Source organism: Danio rerio, chromosome 12 (genome assembly GCF_049306965.1).
Source record: "Danio rerio strain Tuebingen ecotype United States chromosome 12, GRCz12tu, whole genome shotgun sequence".
In the NCBI taxonomy this organism is placed as follows: domain Eukaryota; kingdom Metazoa; phylum Chordata; class Actinopteri; order Cypriniformes; family Danionidae; genus Danio; species Danio rerio.
Window position 1 is genome coordinate 42,980,211 of NC_133187.1, and position 20,381 is coordinate 43,000,591.

The window sequence follows — 20,381 nt, forward strand, 5'->3', positions numbered from 1 at the left end:
AAATGAATCACCAAGGATTGAGCTAAACATCTATTTTTATGACCTACCAAAGATAAAAGTCACCTATATCTTGGATGGCCTGAGGGTGAATCTCACACGAAATGTTCTGTTTTTGGATGAACAGTCCTTTTAAAAATATATTTTTATCAACCGCTCCAGCCAAATTGGGTTGTCAGTTCACCTTTTAGCACTTAATCCTGTTCTGCACACACAGTTCAGTAATTTCCAGGAGTGACAACCACATTCAACAAGCAAATTAACTCCAGAAAATGCAGGTAGTGCCAACTGAAACATTTTTATATGTGCGTCATAGATGTGTCTCTGTGCTGTGTTTGCAGGGCAAGAGTTCAAAGGAAAAGAAGTACTAGTTTTGACTCATTTGTGTTGCCAGATCATGCTAGAAAACAACAACAACGGCAAATAAGAACAAGCCAATTATAAACTTAAATACATCCAAATGCTTTTAATTGGAAATATGACCAAAAAAAATTGCGACATGAACCTGTCGACTTTAAAAACTCCATAAACTGGATGGTTTAATGAGCTGAGGCCAAACAACAAGCCAAAGCACTTTTTATAAGTGGACATTGCAACCCTGCAAGAGCGCACTCTGTAAAACAGATTTCCAAACATAAACAAAACACGGCTCTGCTGTTGATGGTGAGTGTGCCACTTAACAAGCCTTTGGTTGCTGTGATAATGTTTTGCTCAAAAATAATAGACACATCCGAACGAATTGAAAGTTTTCAGTTACAGAGACCTGACAGGTAAAACATACAATGGGCTGTTATCAGAGGTGGGTAGAGTATCCAAAATCTATAGTAAAAGTACAAGGATTTGAGGAATATGAGGAAACTTTTACTCAAGTAAAAGTAAAAGTAACAATCTTAAAAGTTACTCGAGTAAAAGTAAAAAAGTATCCAATAAAAAAAAGTCAAGTAACTAGTTATTAATTACTTTTGAACTCTAATACAGTATATATATGTCAACCTCTCGCGACACAACCTCTCACAAATCGATGCCTCTTGATATTTATGAACAAGTCATAAATCATATTTATTACCATCTGACAGTAACGGGGGAACACTACAAAATGTATTGAAGTAACAGTAAAGTTTTTTTTCTCTAAAATTTACTTAGGTACGAGTTAAAGTGCACATTTTCGAATGTACTCAAAATCTGCATAAAAATACTCACATCTGGCCGTAATGGCATTCCATATTATAATATGTAATCCAGATTAAACATATATCATGTTTAAGTTAGAGCTCCAATTTGGCGATGTTTATATCTATCTTGTGGATATTTTTTAGCATTTTGAAATTGAGCCTTGGTGTCAGCGTTTATATTTGATCTGTGTCAACCGATACCAGGGGTGTAGCAACCGGGGGGGACAGGGAGATACGAAAACAGGTGATTAATAATAAAATCAACGTACAATTTTGGATCTCTTTCAGGTGCTTCCCCCCACCCCATAGCCATGCATCTCATTTTGCATTTCAGTTCACTTTTTACTATATAATTCACTCTTAATTCCAGTAGCCATTTATATGCATTAAATAAATCACCAAGGATTGAGCTAAACATCTATTTTTATGTCCTACTAAAGATAAAAGTCACCTATATCTTGGATGGCCTGAGGGTGAATAAATCTAACACCAAATGTTCTGCTTTTGGATGAACAGTCAGTTTGAAAATATATTTTTTATCAAAAATATATTTAGCATTTATATTTGGTCTCTCTTGGTTTCTTTGGTTTCTGGTTGGTTTCTACAAACCAACATATATTGGTTACATATATGTTATATATATGATACATATATCGGTTGTTATGGGTCAATGATGCTACCATTCGGTACAAATTCATACATTTCTTCTTTCTGGTTGCTCTTTCTCTGAAGGAATTCTGTAGAGAAACAGCCCAGCATGTGTCCTCGTCGGTGAGGAACAATTGCCTGGCTTTTTAGCTAAAAAAAGAAAAATCACTCAGCCCGTGACTTAGTGGTCAGTGGGAGACCTTTTTTTTTTATGTTTTTTTTTTTTTTTTTTTTGTCCAGCAATCGGTTGACATTATATGAAAAAAAACAACAACTATCAATTGAGATGGTTATCCAGATTAATACCACATTTAGAAAACCATTCCCAGTGGCTTTTCTGTAGATTTAACTTGGAAAGACTGTAGCACAACTAAAGCACATTGTATAAAAATGGAAATTTTAGTTAGTTTTGAAGAAATAAATCTAGTGCCTTGTCTTTACGGGAATATACCGTGTTTTAAAACATAAGTGTTTCACAATATCTCTTATATCAATATTTAATATCACACTTAGTTTTTAATAATACATTAAAAGCCCAAATTGGCTTAGATGAAAGTGGATATTGAAAAATAAATGGTGTAACTCAAGCATATACCTGCTGATAGTAACAATTATTAATTACTTTTTTTTTTTTTTTTGATTTAAGAAAGAAATCACTCTGACTTGGTGGTCAGGAGGAGACTGTGTAATAGGTTCATGTCATGTGAAAACTGTGAATTAAGATGGTTACCACATTTGATTGAAGCAATTTACTCTCATTGTTCTGTTTTACTTGAAACCTATATTGGTTACAATCAACATTTATTTATACAAGAATTATATTAAATTTAGAAAACCATTCCCAGTGGTTTTTCTGTAAATTTAATTGAGACTCTGTATAAAAAATGGCCAATGTTAATTATTAAGGAATAAAACTCATGCCTTAACTTTTGTCTCTTTGGATTTTTTTCAGTGTTTTAAAACAGTAGTGTTTCACACTATCTCTTATATTAATATTTTATATCACACGTAGCCCTTAATACATGGCTATTCAATATATGCCAATATGCGGGTGCAAATGGAGCAACGCGCTTGCGGCTTTACTGGCGCACGCAATAGAAAACATCTTTCGAGTTGTGCGTGCCTTTCAGTGCAATGTAAACAAAAGATATGTTAGGCGAAGTATTATTACAATGAGTATGCATGTATGAACGCAGATGATGATAACAGTTCATTTAAATAACTTATTAGTTAAGATAAAACTTACGTTTACATTAGACAAAACTGTGAAACCATTATTCTTCAGAATATATAATCAACAACCAAAATCTATAGCTGCATCCCTAATTGTTATGCAGTTCAAAACATGAAATAAGAATGTGTCTGAATGTTGAAGAAGCCTACTTAAGCAATGCACCACTTTGGTTGTGCTCTGAAATACAACATTTGCATATTTGTAAAAAAGTCTATTGTACAATGCAGTGATATTATGTAGTTTCAAAATACAGCATATTAACATTTTAATGTAGTAAAATACAATGTGGGTGTCTTAAGGAGCAAAAATACAACATATGTGCTCCAGTATGCAGTTGTGTCATCACTCATATTGCAAGTCATATCTCTCCATCTCTTTGTTTGGGATGCTTTTCATGAACTGGCGCCCATGACAAACTAATTGTCTAGCCATGCCTTAATAATAAATAAAACCCAAATTGGCTTACATGAAATGGAAGATTGAAAAAAAAAAAGTGTAACTCAACTGTATAGCTGGCAATAGTATCGACTACATGTCTTTTTGAGCTAAAAAGAGAAATCACTCAACCTGTGTTTTGGTGGTCAGTGGGAGACATTTTTATTTATTTTTATTTTTTTTGTCCACCAATGGGTTGGCATCATGTGAAAACTATCAATTGAGATGGTTACCACATTTGATTGAAGCAATCTATTCTCTTTGTACTGTTTTACTTGAAACCTAAATTGGTTACAACCAATTTATATTAAAACATATTAAATATTGAAAACCATTCCCAGTTGCTTTTCTGTAGATTTAACTGGGAAAGACTGTAGCACAGTTTCAGTACATTGTATAAAAATGGCTATTTTTAGTTATAAAGAAATAAAACTCATGCCTTGTCTTTTGTCTCGAGGGAATTTTCCTTGTTTTAAAACATAAGTGTTTCACACTGTCTCTTATATAAATATTTAATATCACACTTAGCCCTTAATAATAAATTAATAGCCCAAATTGGCTTACATGAAAGTGCAAATTGAAAAGAAAATGGTGTAACTCAAGCATATAGCTGGTAAAGAATGGCAAATATTGGTATTTCTCCACTGATGACTGACTTCCTCTTAACCGTTTCTTCCTCTCAAGGTTTTTTGCTGGGTTTATATAAATGAATTGAGCATATTTCAACATAATACGTCCAAAAAACCCTCTGGCCTCAAACGTGTCTGTTCTGCTCCGTCAACATTACAGGTCTTGACATACTCTGATACAAAAGGTGTTTGAATGTTTTATTCATATGGTTATATATGGATGGTCCCCTGGCAGAATCAAGGGAGCGTTTCAACTTTGAGTAGCTCAGGATGAGGAAGCGAATGTGTTCAAGGCTGAACTTCAGTCTTCCTATGTGCTGCTTTAGCTAAAATGCAAATGCCTGCCACGCAAGTATATTTTCATCACTGTTGGAGAGAGAACTTTAAATGCAACAAATTTCCTTTTGATGTTACTAATCTTGTTTACTGTACTTTTTTTTTCAATCCCTTCATTCACACTATTTAGGTTTATCAATATTTAATACAAATGAACAGTTGTTTCTAAAAATAGAGTTTAAAGTTAAAATATTTTTTTTATTTCCCTCCCTTCCTATTTATTCTGATGGGTGTGTTTGTTGAAACAATTTTAATGTATTTTTCTTCCAATTGGATGGATGGAATTTATTTTATTTGTTATGATTGATTGGTTGGTTGATTGGTGCATTGACTGTTTAAATGATTGGTTGGTTGGTGGTGCATTGATTGGTTAGTTGTTTGATTGGTAGGTGCATTGATTGATTGATTGATTGATTGATTGATTGATTGATTGATTGATTGATTGGTGCATTGATTCGTTGGTTGGTTGGTTGAGTGGTTGGTTGTTTCATGCATTGATTAATTGATTGGTTGGTTAGTGTAATTGATTGATTAATTGATTCGTTGGTTCACTGATTGATTAATTTATTGGTTGGTTGGTGCATTTGATTGATTAATTGTTTGGTTGGTGCATTGGTTAATTGATTGATTTGGGTGGTCGGTTGGTTGGTGCATTGATTAATTGATTGGTTGTTTGTTTGGTTAGTGCATTGAATAATTGATTGGTTGGTGCATTTGATTGATTGGTTGGTTTGTTGGTTGGTGCATTGCTTGATTGATTGATTTAGTTTGTTGGTTGGTGCATTTTATTAATTAATTGATTAATTGATTGGTTGGTTGGTTGAGGAATTGATTGATTGATTGATTGATTGATTGATTGATTGATTGATTGATTGATTGATTGATTGATTGATTGATTGATTGATTGATTGATTGATTGATTGATTGATTGATTGATTGATTCGTTCATTCTGTACACCATTTTTATTCATAATGACATTTTTTACATTTATTAATTCATTTTTTGAGATAAAAAATATCAAATTTAGTCGTTCTCACCCCATCTAAACATATTTGATAATGTTGTTAAGCTAAACATGTAGAAATCTATTATTCTATGTTGTACCTTTTTTACTGTATTTATTAATTTATTTGAAATACAAAAAATCTAACTTGTTGACATATATATATATATATATATATATATATATATATATATATATATATATATATATATATATATATATATATATATATACATACATACATACATACATACATACATATATATATATACATATAAACAGAGCAAGTTTGTAATAAACAGTAAAATCGCTATGTAATTCTTAACCGTTATAATCACCACAGCATGGTTAGAGTAAATGTGCAGTTGTGTGTGTGTGTGTGTGTGTGTGTGTGTGTAATGTTAACGCCATTTGTGTGAGACTCATTATTTCAGAAAGGCTTAAACTCCACCACAAATACATCAAATAGACTTACTTGATAGTGACCTTAATTCAGCTTCATTCGTGTCGTTGACAGCTGTTTATCTGACGTAACGCAGAAGCAGATACTCACATTGGATCGGTGGGCGACAAAAAGCAATTCGTTTAGACTTAAAGCCACAGGCTACAAATACAACTACATTACGCTCAGACACCAAAACGGGCAAATTCTACATCATATAATAAATTATCCAATTTGTATTTTGTGCTAAACTTTACAGAAACATTCTGGAGACGCCAAATGCTTATCTTACATCTTGTAAAAGAGGTAAAATAGGTGCCCTTTAAATTTTACTTAGATTTGTATAATATTACACCTACACATACTAATATCTATCCTATAAACAAATACTTTTCCTTTATTTGAGGAGAAATATTTAGACAGCGTGTGTACTTAGCAAAATGCAATATGAAAACATTTAGTCTCTTGAGCTATAAAATAAGAACTTATGAGAAATATTAATTTTCTGGTCTGCAGCTGCACTAAATATGTTTTTTTTTTCTTGTGGTGCAGTGCTGACCAAATGAACCTGATTAGAAAAGTGCAGGCTAGAGAAAATTAAGCGATTATTGAACCACTAAGAAAGGCACTGAACACACACGCATGCACGCACATACACTGATTAAAAGCTCTTCAGACAAAAAGAAAAAAAAAAGAAGAAGGATAAGTTTAATCAGAGACAAGTCCACCTTACTAATTGTGAATATAAAGCTCTGGTGGTGATTGATGAGTTTATGTTACTCTTTGACCTCGTTCTCCTTTCCTCCTCCTCACACTCCCTCCTTCATTCTGTGTCTCCCTCAGCATCTCAAAGACTCTCTGTCCTGTCACCGAAGCCTTTTTTTCTTTCCCTCTCTTCTTCCATAATGACTCACACTTAATGAGTCCCGTCTTCATTCATTTTGCCTCCAAATATTACAGCAATTCTGGCTGATTTTGATCCCAAACACTACATGAGTAATAGACCCATTAGGGGAATCATAATTAAATGCTTAGATTGGGTAATACATTTTCAAAATTGTGTTTTAGCTTTTTTGTACGTTTATTTAAAGGGATAGTTCACCCAAATATCATTTACTCATCCTCAATTTGTTCAAAACCTGTTTGAGTTTCGATCTTCCATTAAAACCTATTTGAGTTCTGTTCCCATCCTAAGATAAGATATTTCGAAGAATGCTAATTGCTGGAAACCATTGACCTGCTTAGCATTTTTTGCTCATATGGATGTCAATGGGTAGTAGCAAACATTATTACTCTAAATATCTTATTATGTTCAGCAGATTTGGTATCAGAAGTGTCTTACATGAAAGGCAAAGGTCTCTAGATTACTCTTATTATACCAAAATAAAATATGATCATGCCTTGATTTTTAATTCTTTAATTAGGACAGTAAGGTGTGACTTTGCTGAGACAAAAGTCTTGTCACTTAACAGAAATGATGTACAGTATAGAATATAGTCATGGTGAAGTGGAAACAGAATTAATATTGTGTATGACTCCCATGAGCTTGGAGGACTGCATCCAGACAGCTCTGCAATGACAGAGAAAGCGTTCTTGCAGGACTCCCAGAGTTCATCAAGATTCTTTGGATTCATCTTCAATGCCCCCTCCATTTTACCCAAGACATGCTTAATAATGTTCATGCCTGATGACTGGGCTGGCCAATCCTGGACCACCCTGACCTTCTTTGCTCTTAGGAACTTTGATTCGGAGGTTGAAGTATGAGAAAGAGCGCTATCCTGATGAAGGATTTGCCCCCTCCTGTGGTTTGTATTGTAACGGGCAGCACAATTGTCTTGATACCTCAGGATGAAGATGTTGACAATTCTTTATTTATAATTATTTATTTTTATTTTTATTTTTTTTTTGCTTCAGCAAAATTGTGTTTCAAGTGCATCTTCCAATATAGAAAATGTAATAAAATACAACTAGCATAGCAGAATGGCTTATTGAATTTAGATTAGCTTGTAAAAGAATCGGATCCGACCTCTTCTGGAACGCAGCAGCTCAGTTGTATTTACCTTTTACATCTATTGAAGAGATAACTCTTCAATTAAGAAACACGCTTCCCTACCATTTACCAGTTTGCCATTTTTTTGTTTTTTACAGCATCCGTGTTGTATGTAGACGAAGAAGTAGAGGTAGAGGAAGCCTTAATGTATGTCTTGAGTGAGAGGTACATGATGTCACATCCACCAGAAAGTGAAATCTGAGATGGAGAGAGTAGCCCCTTTCACACATACAGACCTTTCCGGAAAATTACCGGCAATTTTCCGGAAAGGTTGTATGTGTGAACAGGTCCTTTTTGAAAATACCGGTAAATTCGTTCTGGCTATTTTCCGGAAAGAGAAGTTGTAACATTACCGGCAATTTGCCGGAATGCTGCGCTGTGTGAACGCAGAAGGAATATTTCCGGAATAAGCGCGTGCACGTCTAGAACGTGCTGACGTAAGACTTCTGCTTTAGCCAATCACAACAGTCAGACGCATTTACGTCCGCGCGGTTTGTGAGAATAAAAGCCTTTGAATATTTTTCCAGACGCATTTAGCTGCTAGAAGTTAGTCAGATCACGTTTATATGTTCTCCTTAATGCCAACTGTGCAAATAATCATCGATAAGATGCTTATGATAAGCCGTTGTTTGTTTACCTTCAAGCTTTGCGTGTGCCCATGAAACAGCCTGTGAGCGGCAGCACACGCACATATTATGAACATCTCGACATGCGAATATGATCCTGTGAAAGTTGTTTACAATATTGATCATCAAAAGAGTTTGTAATTTAGTCAAATGTTTACAAATACAAGCGCAGCCGTTTAAAGCTCATTTGTGGTGAATGATGTCAGAATTTACCGGTATTTTGGAATGGATGTGTGAATGCTCTTTTCCGGAAAATTTCCGTAACGTCCTCGCCTGTGTGAACAGCGCTTTTTTGAACATACCGGTAAAGTCGTTCCGTAAATTTTCCGGATATTTTCCGGTATCACTGTGTGAAAGGGGCTACTAAGTTTGTGGGTTAAAATGAGAGTCATACAACCTTTCTTTAGCTTAATTCCTACCGTATCAGAGCTTGCCATGGCAAAATACTCTGCTCTTGTCGATCTGCACAAGGTTAGACATTTGTTTTGCATACATACACAACCTCACGCACTGTATATGGTCATATATTTTTAGCAGAAAATATTCTGAGGGCTGTCAAATTTTAGTCAAAATCATCAAAAATGTTGGCAGTGGCTGGCAACTTAAAGTTAAATGCTGGCAATGTTGTTATCCACTTCTGTTAGCCACTTTGTGTTAGGCCTGTTAGGTTTCTGCAAAACAACCATATCCTGGATGTACTGTGTCCCACTTATTACATGGCAACGTGTCACTAAATATTAAAGATCAACAACAATGTTCTAAGCCATAGTGGTTTATGTTATCATTAAATAAGTGCAAAGCTGATGTAAACGAAAACAGCTGATGGAGTATGCACTAACTGGCACATTATTCAGACACAAGATCTGAAGAAGGCGAGAAGGTGCCAAACAGTCAAAAAAATGCAAAGCTGACAGAAACAAAATTGTTTGAATAGATCATATACCAATCTAGGATTCACAAAAAGCCAGTTAGCATAACAGACAAGGAGATACATATGAATGTGGGTGTAAGTTTATGAATTTGAATGTATTGACTGATAGTCAAGTTGATTGGAAGTTCTCAGATAAGCTTTGTGTTATTTAGCAGTTGTTATCTGGAAATAACATACCACACATGAAGTTGTGCTTTCGCAGAAGTTATGCAGCAAAGAAAAAAATATATTGTTTCCATATTGTTTTTATTAATTTTCTATATTTCTTTTGCACTGGATTGTATAGTTATCCTGTAAAACTTGAATAGTACAGTAAATAATATTAATTCATCTTTATTTTTATTTCTGTTGCTCTTTTACAATGTAGATTGTGTCAAAGCAGCTTCACATAGAAGATTATAGTAGATTGAAACAGTGTCAGTATAGTTGTCAGTGTTGAAGTTCAGTTTAGTTCAGTTCAGTGTGGTTTAATACTCGCTGCTGAGAGTTCAAACACTGAAGAGCAAATCCATCCAAGCGCAGCTCCACAAGTCCCGAACCATGCAAGCCAGTGGTGACAGCGACGAGGAAAAAAACGTGAAGGATTCAAAAACGTCGAGAGAAAAACCAGGGTCAGTTGGGCATGACCATTTCTCATATGGCCAAACGTCTTGTGCAGAGCTGCAGGTGCCGGAGCCTGGAGAGAGCTGGATGTCCATTGTGGAGATGCTGCAGATGGGAGAAGTCACCGGCTGGTGTACAGGCTGGCCCTTCAGGATCAATGCGAGGACTCGTCTGTCACTGGGGTCTTACAGGGATCAGTCTTATGTTCTCCACTTCTCCATGACCACCACAGCAGCTGCTCAGGATACGGCCTGCTACAGGATTATGGAAACCTCAGGAATAATAAAAACTTACTAACATAAGGGCAGATGCCGTTTAAATTATAATGTCTTTAGCAAAGTATTTCCGGCTCCGGTTGCCCTAAATCAGGGGTGCTTAATCCTGTTTCTGGAGATCTACCTTCCTGCAGATTTCAGTTGCTAACAATATCAAACACACCTGCCTGTAATTATCAAGTGGTGTTCAGGTCCTAATTCATTGGTTCAGGTGTGTTTGATATAGTTAGCAACCGAAATCTGCAGGAAGGTAGCTCTCCAGGAACAGGATTGAGCACCCCTGCCCTAAATAATGCAGACTAACAATCCTTTAGAGGATTTGGATTTCAATAGCATTTGTGTTTTATGTGTATGCTAATGCAAAGAGATGTGTCTTTAATCTAGTTTTAAACTGACAGTGCTTGTCTGCTTCCCTAACTGTGGCTGTTCCAGAGTTTAGGTGCCAGATAAGTTAAAGATCTACCGCCTACAATTGATTTTGATATCACTGTTGAATGTCCGATAATAAAAATGTTAGATAAAAAAAAAATAGTTCTTGGCATGTATTTTTTAATTTTTTTATTAATGGATAAGTCTGAAGCACACCATAAATGAATCCTGCCAATTTATACAAGGCTAGTGGTATACACAACTGTTTCTAAAGATGCACTCTTCAGTGCTGTGTATCATCCGATACCCAGAGCTCAGGTATCGGAATCGGTTTCAAGAAGGGAAAAAGGGCATCGGAACATCCCTACTTAGAATGTTGGAACAGACCAATCCGAATCAAGTATTCCAGACAGCTGTGTAATAAGCTCTAACATATACAGTTAAAGTCAGATTTATTATTTTTCTTTTTTAAATATTTACCAAATGATGTCTAACAGAGCAATGTCATTTTCACAGTATGTCTGATAATATTTTTAAGTCTTATTTGCTTTATTTCGGCTAGAATAAAAGCGGTTTTTAATTTTTAAAAAAAAAACATTTTAGGGACAAAACTATTAGCACCTTTCAGCTATATATTTTTTTCAATAGTCTACAGAACAAACTATCCTTATAAAATAACTTGCCTAATTACCCTGACCTGCCTAGTTAAACTATTAACCTAGTTAAGCCTTTAAATGTCACTTTAAACTGTATAGACGTGTCTTAAAAAATATCTAGTTAAATATTATTTACTGTCAACACGGGAAAGATAAAATAAATCAGTTGAGTCATTAAAACTATTATGTTTAGAAACGTGTTGAAAAAATCTTATCTTTGAAATTATCTTATCAAACAGAAATTGGGGTAAAATAAACGGGCTAATAATTTAGGGGGCTAATAATTCTGACTTCAACTGCATATCTGATATATGTTTGAGCTGGAACTTCCTACACACATTCTGGGGACACCGGGGAGTTATTTAACATCCTTTGCAACGAGACATATTATGTCCACTTTAAAGTTAGTCTGTGATAACTTGTGGGAAGATCGTGCAAAAATGTTCTTTCTGTAGAAGTTGTGTAATTATTTCTCACACATGGACAAAAAAGTGCTCAGGTTTTGGACAGATCGGTTGCCTCCGTCTGTCGGATGAGAAGAAGTGTAAGAAGTTAATTTGCCGGGTTTCCAGGGTTACAAGGTTACTGTGGACGTTATTCAGAGCGAACAGTCACTTCTGTTAATGGATGTTGCTCTACAAGTGCAAGACTTTTTTATTCAAGGTGTCGTGTTGTGGAGGATATTCTGAGGGCAGATGATAAAATCCAGAAATAATGAGGTTTTTGATAAGCGAGCGACTGAAAAAGCAGCACAACGTGAGTAGGAATCAAAATTATTTTCATGATTTTAGGCATCACATGGCAATTCTTTTTATCGACTTTTTTCTATTGTTCTCTGGGAAAAGTTTGTAAGCATCCTTGAGATTAATTTATTTTTACATTGTTTATTACCTTTTTAAGTTTGGATCTGTATATGCATGCTTGTGTATGTTTTAAGTTAAAATACTATTACTATGTTTTTATTTTTCCTTTCTAAGAATATCTCCTAAATTAAGCAGGATTTTCTATCGATTTTAAGGTTTTAGGAATAAAGCATCATCTTTCCCCCCTCACTTCATCCATTCATCCATTCATTCATCCATTCATTCATTTTCCTTTTGCTTAGTCTCTATTTCAGAAGTTGCCACAGCAGAATGAACCGACAACTATTACTGCATAGCGGATGCCCTTCCAGATGCAACCCAGTACTGGGAAACAACCATACACACTCATTCACACACACATATACACTACGGCCAATTCACCTATAGCGCATGTATTTGTACTGTTAACTGGAGCACCCAGAAGAAACCCACACCAACATGGGGAGAACATGCAAACTTTATACAGAAATACCAACTGACCCAGTCAGGACTCGAACCAGTGAACCAGTAAAAAGCATATTTTAACAATTACGGCTGATAAAATCGGTATCGGTATTAACCGTCACTATTGTCAATATTGAAAAAAAAAAAAAAGATTCAGTATGAAGTTTCAAATTTTTATAAAGTGCTATTGTTTTATTAAAATGTGGCTGCTGAGTGCGCACCTTGGAAGCAATGTCTGTAAGCTTAGGGTGTACGTTTTTCATTTCCAGTAGAGGTGCGCGACTTGCTGGACACACGCATGAGAGCAACACGCACATGTTGTGCAAGCGGCGCACAAGTGCGCATTGTCCAGGTGCACATAGTAGAAAACATCTGAAATTTTCTGAATGCCACAAGCGCACCGTGATTCATGTAAGTAGAACTAACCAGTCTGCTTCACACTTTTTATGCAATATACACATTTCAGTAATAATGGCAGACTACTTACCTCAGACAAGCATATCGCATCCAAACACTGCAGCTTTTTTTACTATTCTCCATAAACTTGCATCAGAGCTGCAGCAATGATTTGTCCATTTTGTCATCCTCTGAAAATTGTTGCCTAGTTCCCAGAGATCTCAGGGGAGTGCAAAGCCCGTTGTAATATTTTAAATGGTGAAGGAAACCACACGCTTGCTCTTGTCACTTCAGGTCAGAATAGCAACACATGTGAAAATGAGTGGCAAATAGAAGCAGTGAGGAGATTGTAAATAAAAAAAGGATGTTGCCAGTGTGGCTTTTTGGTTTCTTTTCTGGTGCATCCCAGCCACTAGCACCACATCTGAAATATTTTTTAGCATAAAGGGGTAATGTAGTCATTCAACTACACAATCTGTAATGTTGCAGTCTGTATTTGAATAATGATGTTTGGTTCCTGTACTTGAAAGCTCAGATTTGATTATCATAATTTGTGTTGTTGACAGAGTTTGAGGTTTACTGTATCATTATTATTCACACCTGACAGATGTTGCTTTGTTTTGTTCAGTATTTACACTTTACCATTGCGCAGACTTTGTAACATTTTATTTATTAAAGGGCACCTAGGTTACCCCTTTTTTCAGATTTAATATAAGTCTTTTGCGTCTCTAGAATGTGTATATAAAGTTCAGATCAAAACACTCATCAGATTTTTCATTATACCTTTTACAAGGTGCTGTTTTATAATGATTTCCAGCAGGGGGTGGTTTTGTCGTACTGCGCCTTTAAGACGAGTTTTTCCCGCCTACTGTTTCTACATGCCTCCTCCCTCAGCTGCGTCAGACAACAGACAGACTTAAAGGAAGAAGGTCTCACATAGCGTTTGTGAGATACTACAGTAATAACTTTTTGTAGAACTTTTTTTGTAGTTAAATTGAAAAAAAAGGACTGGGTGTGTTCATATCACCCCAGTATGACGGTCTATACACTCTACCAACACACAGATCTGTCCAAACAGCTTGAAAAGTAGATTTTTTACCATAGGTGCCCTTTAAGTTTAAGAGTCTCTTTAACACTTATGTTTGTATTATTATAAAGAGACCAGATATTTTGTTTTACTAATTTTGTTTTTGACTATTAAACTATTTGTCTTACTAATGTTGATAAATTCAAATAAAGTGGGTAAATAAAAAAAATCCTAATATTCCTAAATGTATCGTTAAAATATTCAATAATTATCAATATCGAATTATATAAAACATAATATCGAAATTTTTGATTTAATTTTGCTATATCGCCTTGCCCTATTAACAATACAATTCCAGAAAATGAAAAAGTTAAAGAACTAATATAGACAAACAAAGGTGCAAAGCTTTATACATTATGCAAGTTTAGTTTGTCATAATTTATTTTTCCTACAGTTGCAAAAATGCCATTTTGATAATGGCTACTGTTGGGATCACACACACACACACACACACACACACACACACACACACACACACACACACACACACACACACACACTATGACAAATCAACTAGAATTCATGCCAAAATCTCAAATGCCACAGCATCACAGCACTAAACCTATCCCTATTCCTCTTAGACTCCAGCTCCCCTGCTTCCAAATGTGGTCCCGGCTCCACAAGGGGACATAAATTTCACTTAACCTGCAGTCAGGCTTCTAATTTGGCCACTGACTTAACCGGGCACAGGCTAATACATCACCGGTGTCTCTGTAGCGGCTCAGTCAAGCCCTCACTAATGGCAGGAAATAAAAGTGGCACTGGGTCAATAGAGCCAAGACCGGCCCGATGAAACACAGGCCCATCACTTGTGCACCCACAACACACTGCAATGCGTTAACCCGATCAATTAAATGCAAGTGGCACATTTAAAAACTCAATCCGATCTGTATATCAAATTTATTTCAAGGCAACAACACAAATGAAGTAAATATATTAAACTGCAAAGCAGCTGTGACATCGAGAACATTCAGAGAGGAAAGGTCTACTCTGCTTTAACCAGATCCCATTGAAAAGAAAAGAAGAGAAAAGAGGAACAGAGCCGAGGAGGAGAAAAGAAAATAGAAGATTGGTTGGGTGTTTCCCAGTATTGGGTTGCGGCTGGAAGGGTATCCAACACGTAAAACATATGCCAAAGTAGTTGGTGGTTCATTCCGCTGTGGCGACACCTGTCACATGCTTATGATTTACCACAGCTGGTCCTGCTTTTGCAACACAAGATTCACCAATTGAATGATTCCTAACTCTATAAATATTCAGAGTTTCATACCTTAAATATCTTTGTCTTGAAGAATCTCCCTTCCAGCTCTACTCCTCCCATCTTTTCTTGACAGGGCGACACGGCAGCCCAGTGGTTATTGTTGCCTCACAGCAAGAATGTCATTGATTCAAATTCTTACTGGCCAGTATACGTTTCTGTGTGGATTTTTCATGTTCTCCCAGTGCTCATGTGGGTTTCCCCTGGCTTCTCCGGTTTCCTCCCACATTCCAAAGATTTGTGGATTATTACTGATTACAGATGAGTGGCCAGCAGTGCACAATCATTAAATAGAACAGTTTGTGCAGTATAAACATTCTTATATCTATAGCAAGACTCCATAAGCATAGATTATTAATGTTAAATCAGCTTGAAATTTCAAAATATAAACATATGCCATTTTATATAAATGTATTACTTAAAGCTCGTGCACAGAGAAATTTTTAGCTCGCGTTTTCCTTCAACGTTTAACGCCTCATGACTAAATAAAGGGCGCTAATGTGATCGTGCACACCAACGCGCAAAACGGCAGTTGCAATAGCTTCATTTTTAAAGAAACGCCTCATGCTCATTTTTTTTGTTTTGACGCGCCACGTCAAAACCTTCTCCTACAATCAAATTTCCACTTTTGTTCACATGCACGGAGCTGCTGAAGTTACCGTAAACAGCACTTGGAGGCACTCAAGTGCCAAACAGTCAATGTGACCACACTGAAGAAGATGCCCTGAGGCGATTTGAACGTGGAGCTGCTTATTGCACTGGTGAACAATAATCATTTAATCATAATCTTTTTTTTTTTTGGTCCCCATGAGGAAAAAGACACATAAATCACAAGAATTTTGTAAATGTAAAAATGCAGATTGTCTCCTGTAAGGTTTAGATTATACAGTATGTGCAGTATAAACATTAGTATATCTATAGGAAGGCTCCATAAAGATAGATTTTTAATATCAAATCAGCTTGAGGCTTCAAAAAAATACATATACTTTTAAATTTATTATCTTGTATTTGTAATACATGTAAATGTATTGCTTGTTATGCAGTTCTATGTGTGTTAGTATGTTGTGCGTGTTTGAGAGAGTTTTTAAAGAAATATAAAAAAAAATAACTGGCCAAAACTTGTCTGAATCATCCTATTAAATCAGTCATTTACGACCGCAGCCTTAAATAGCTTAATCTGTTTATTTGAAACTCCCTTCCTGAATGAGGTGCAGCCAGAAAAAAAGGATTGTTTTTTTTTCTCTTTTTTTTTCCTTGAAGATAATGTAAAATAATTGGTGCAGATTCACTGTGGCTGCAACTGATTTTGTTTACTGTCTTCTAGCATGAAGTCTCATTAACTTGTCTTGTGATTGGAGGTTTTGTGTTGGGCTTTGTGTGAGCTCTGACCGTTCAGCTAATTACTGACTGCTCGCCTGAGTGCTCTGTTTACTGACACAAACGGACAGTTCAGTCACACCGCGACCCGGCTACACAATCAGACCCTGCTTCCCTTTAATTACCAATTAATTTCAGCAGCGCTGTTTGTATCAGCGGCCACGCTTTGCACATTTCTTGGCCTCAAACAGTCAAATAATCCGGGAATGAGTTTCAGCCCTTTATGTGATGGTCTGATTAAAGTCAAGTGCATGATGTCTTTTGTGCTGTTTTCCTCTGCTGATTTCCAAAGACAGGGTTAAGGTCCTTGTTATATATTTTCATGAGATTGTAAGTTCATAACTGATGTCTGCAATCTTATTTGAGCTCTCTAAATGGCTTTATAAATGTTTCATTTCGTAGTTTTAGTGTGTTTATAAGATCATCAGGCCAGCTTAGCTTCGATTTAAAGAGATAGTTCACCACAAAATTGCCAATTGTTACTCACACACTGCATTTGTCCCAAACTTGTTTGATTTTTATCAGTTTCATTCATTGAATTTTTTATCTTTTAATCCAACCATGGATGTGAATGATTAGTAGTTTCCAACATTCTTCAAAATATCTTTCAGCAGGAAAAAAAACAACAGCAACAAACTCTGGAACAGCTTTAAATGATCTAAATGATTTAAATGATCGGTTCAGAACAAGGCTTAGATTAAACACTTTGATCTGGTCCAGTTAGCAATTTACTGATTCATTTGGTCTGGTAAGAGAAAGTCTTTAGGTACCAGTTCACTGATTCCAATTATCAAACTAGTGTGGGTCTCTATTTATTGATTCCCTCAATCAAATGATCCAATAAGAGTGAGCCTGCAGTTTATGATTCTTTGGTTCAAATGAACCAATCAAAAGGAGTCTCCAGTTAAAACTGCGGTCACACTGGACTTTTCTCCCTTAGACTTCAATTCATACGCACACGAATGCGTCAGACCGGAAACGCAAGGTCATGCGTCAAGTTTCGCAGGTCGCTGCGGTGCAAAGTTCAAGCTTGTTGACTTCTGACCTGCAAAATCACATCACTTGACTGGGTGAGGCCAATCGAGGATCAAAACATGACCTCTCTGAACAGAAATTGTAAACATGGAGCAATCGCTCGCTTTTTTTAATGTCTTATCATCTTGTTTAATCCCGCCCCTTCTCGCAGCACCGCATGACAGAATTTTGCATTATTAAACTCTAGTGTGACCGCAGCTTAACCCTTCCCTGAATCAAATGATCCAGTCAGAGCAAGTTTCCAGTTGACGATTCGCTAATTCGAAGGATTCAGTTAGTACGAGCCTCCAGTTAATCACTCAGTCATTTATTGGTCCAATTACAGTAAGCCTCCATTTAATGATCCAAACAAAGATAGTCTTATTTACATCCCTGCCAACATTCGGATCATAAAATCCGGGAGATGTTATCCAGGGGTGCGTGTGAATTAAAGAGAGGAAAGCTGGTATGAAAATGGTTGCGTGTTGGGTTCGGCGCACATGGGGACTGTACCAAAAAGCTGAGGAGCGGAGGGGGGGTAGGAGGATTCCGGGAGCTTTCTGGGAGACAGAACAATACAGGAGAAGGGCAAAAGATGGGTCTGAAATACAGGAGACTTCCAGGAAAAATGGGAGAGTTGGCAGATATGCTTATATATGACACAGCAACTGTGTGAGATGCCGCAGATTGATTTTACAACTTTGACACCTTTACACATTTATGTACATAAAAAAGGCCACAACTGAACATGGAGGATGATCTCCAAATCAAAATTTCCTAAACAAATTAATAAGTTAGTTAGACTGCTGCACTTTTTGTGTTGTCAATGCTCATGTTTATATAGTTCCTATTGGTGTGTGTGCATGTTGTGTGCAATGTTGTATGTTTACAGGTGTAACCACCTACGATGATAGTAGGGGTCATGGGTCACTGGAATTGTTGTTTTAGGGGTCGCTGGCTAAAAAGTTTGGGAATCCCTGGTTTAGAGAATTTCCTTCACTTGATTTGTGTACTTCATCCACCACCAAATAAGACAGAAGATGTGTTTGAATCTCATAAATAGGCTTGATTGTGAATTCTTGTCAGCTCTAGATGCTTGTACAGCTCAAAGTGTGTGCATTTGTTTCGCTAGAGTCATTAAACTGAGCTTGAGTGGATCACAATCTGACACTTATTGGATAGTGACAATAAAAGACTCGGGAGAACCATGGGCTTTCAGCACTTTGAGTGTTCTGTCAATGTTTTGCCTTATCACAAAACCAATGAGCCTTGAGACACCATGCAATGAGCAGACGACTGCTTGCGTTCAGAGCTCAGACATCGGCACACAGGTGTCCCATGGGCTCGCATTACGCCTTCCAGAAGTGCTTAACACCCCTGTCATTTGTCATCATGCTCTGAGAATGACAGGATTGTCGTTTAGTGTGTTTTTAATTATTGCAAGGTGCATCTGGAGGGCATGCAGCCAGTCATTCATTGTGGCGGTTTAGTTTTCACATCTGATAACTTGCTCAGTTCCCAGAGAGAGGTGACTGTAAGTGCAAAGACTTTTTTTTTTTAACAAAGTGCAGTTGGCATTTAGGTGGGTGAGTTTTGCGAACGCTTTCAACAATCCAGGTCACATTTCAGCCTCAAATCAACAGAAGAAGAAAGACGTTGTTTGTGCATGAGGAAAGCTGAAGGCTGTTTTTTTGGGGGCATTTAGGGATTTTTTCATTGTGGGTTTGTTTTTTTTAGAATAGTTAAGCTTATTTCTAGTGCCTGGAAACTGTTGAATGATATGCCAATATTAAAAAGCAAAACACATTGAGCAACTGTTAACATGGTGTTCATTTATAAGGGTAATATATGACAAAACATATTTGATGTGAGTGTATTAAACTGCCTTATTCTGTTGATTTTGACTTTTAAACAATAAAAAAAAAATACTAAATTAAACATAACACAAATTAAATATAAATTAAATATAAGACTTATTAATTTAAAGCAAACATTATCAATTAAAAGGCTTTGGTCAACCTTAATAATAATAATAATAATAATAATAATAGTAAATAATAATAACAACAATAAGAAGAAGAAGACGAAAGAGAAGAATTAATAATAATAATAATAATAATAATAATAATAATAATAATAATAATAATAACAATAATGATAATAATGTTATTAATAATAATTAGAAGAAGAATAACACCAATTATAACTATTATTATTTATGTATGTTTTAATAGCCTAAATAGCACAATAATAATAATAATAATAAACATATTTATGTATGTAATGCCTATATATTACATGTTGTTGTTGTTGTTGTTATTATTATTATTATTATTATTATTATTATTATTATTAGTATCAAGGTTTAGTCATGGTTATTTTTATATATTCATAATTGTGTAATAATTAGTATAATCATCATCATCACAACCAATTTTATTTATGTATTTATTTCTTTATTTTATTAATATTATTATTATCATTAGTAAAATAAAAAAAAATAAAAAAAAATATGCAAACTCCTCACAGAAATGC

At 35.7% G+C, this 20,381-nt stretch overlaps 1 protein-coding gene and 1 long non-coding RNA gene across 11 annotated transcripts in view; one reads left to right on the plus strand and one right to left on the minus strand.

The window, feature by feature from the left end:
• LOC101886358 (cadherin-18) overlaps positions 1–20,381 on the plus strand; it is a 433,737-nt gene that overhangs the window by 281,334 nt on the left and 132,022 nt on the right. The window lies entirely within an intron of this gene.
• On the minus strand, positions 12,642–19,755 carry LOC141376864 (uncharacterized). The gene is made up of 2 exons (XR_012388158.1): positions 15,737–19,755; positions 12,642–15,613 (listed from the first exon to the last, which is right to left on the minus strand). It is a non-coding gene; the product is annotated as an uncharacterized lncRNA (long non-coding RNA).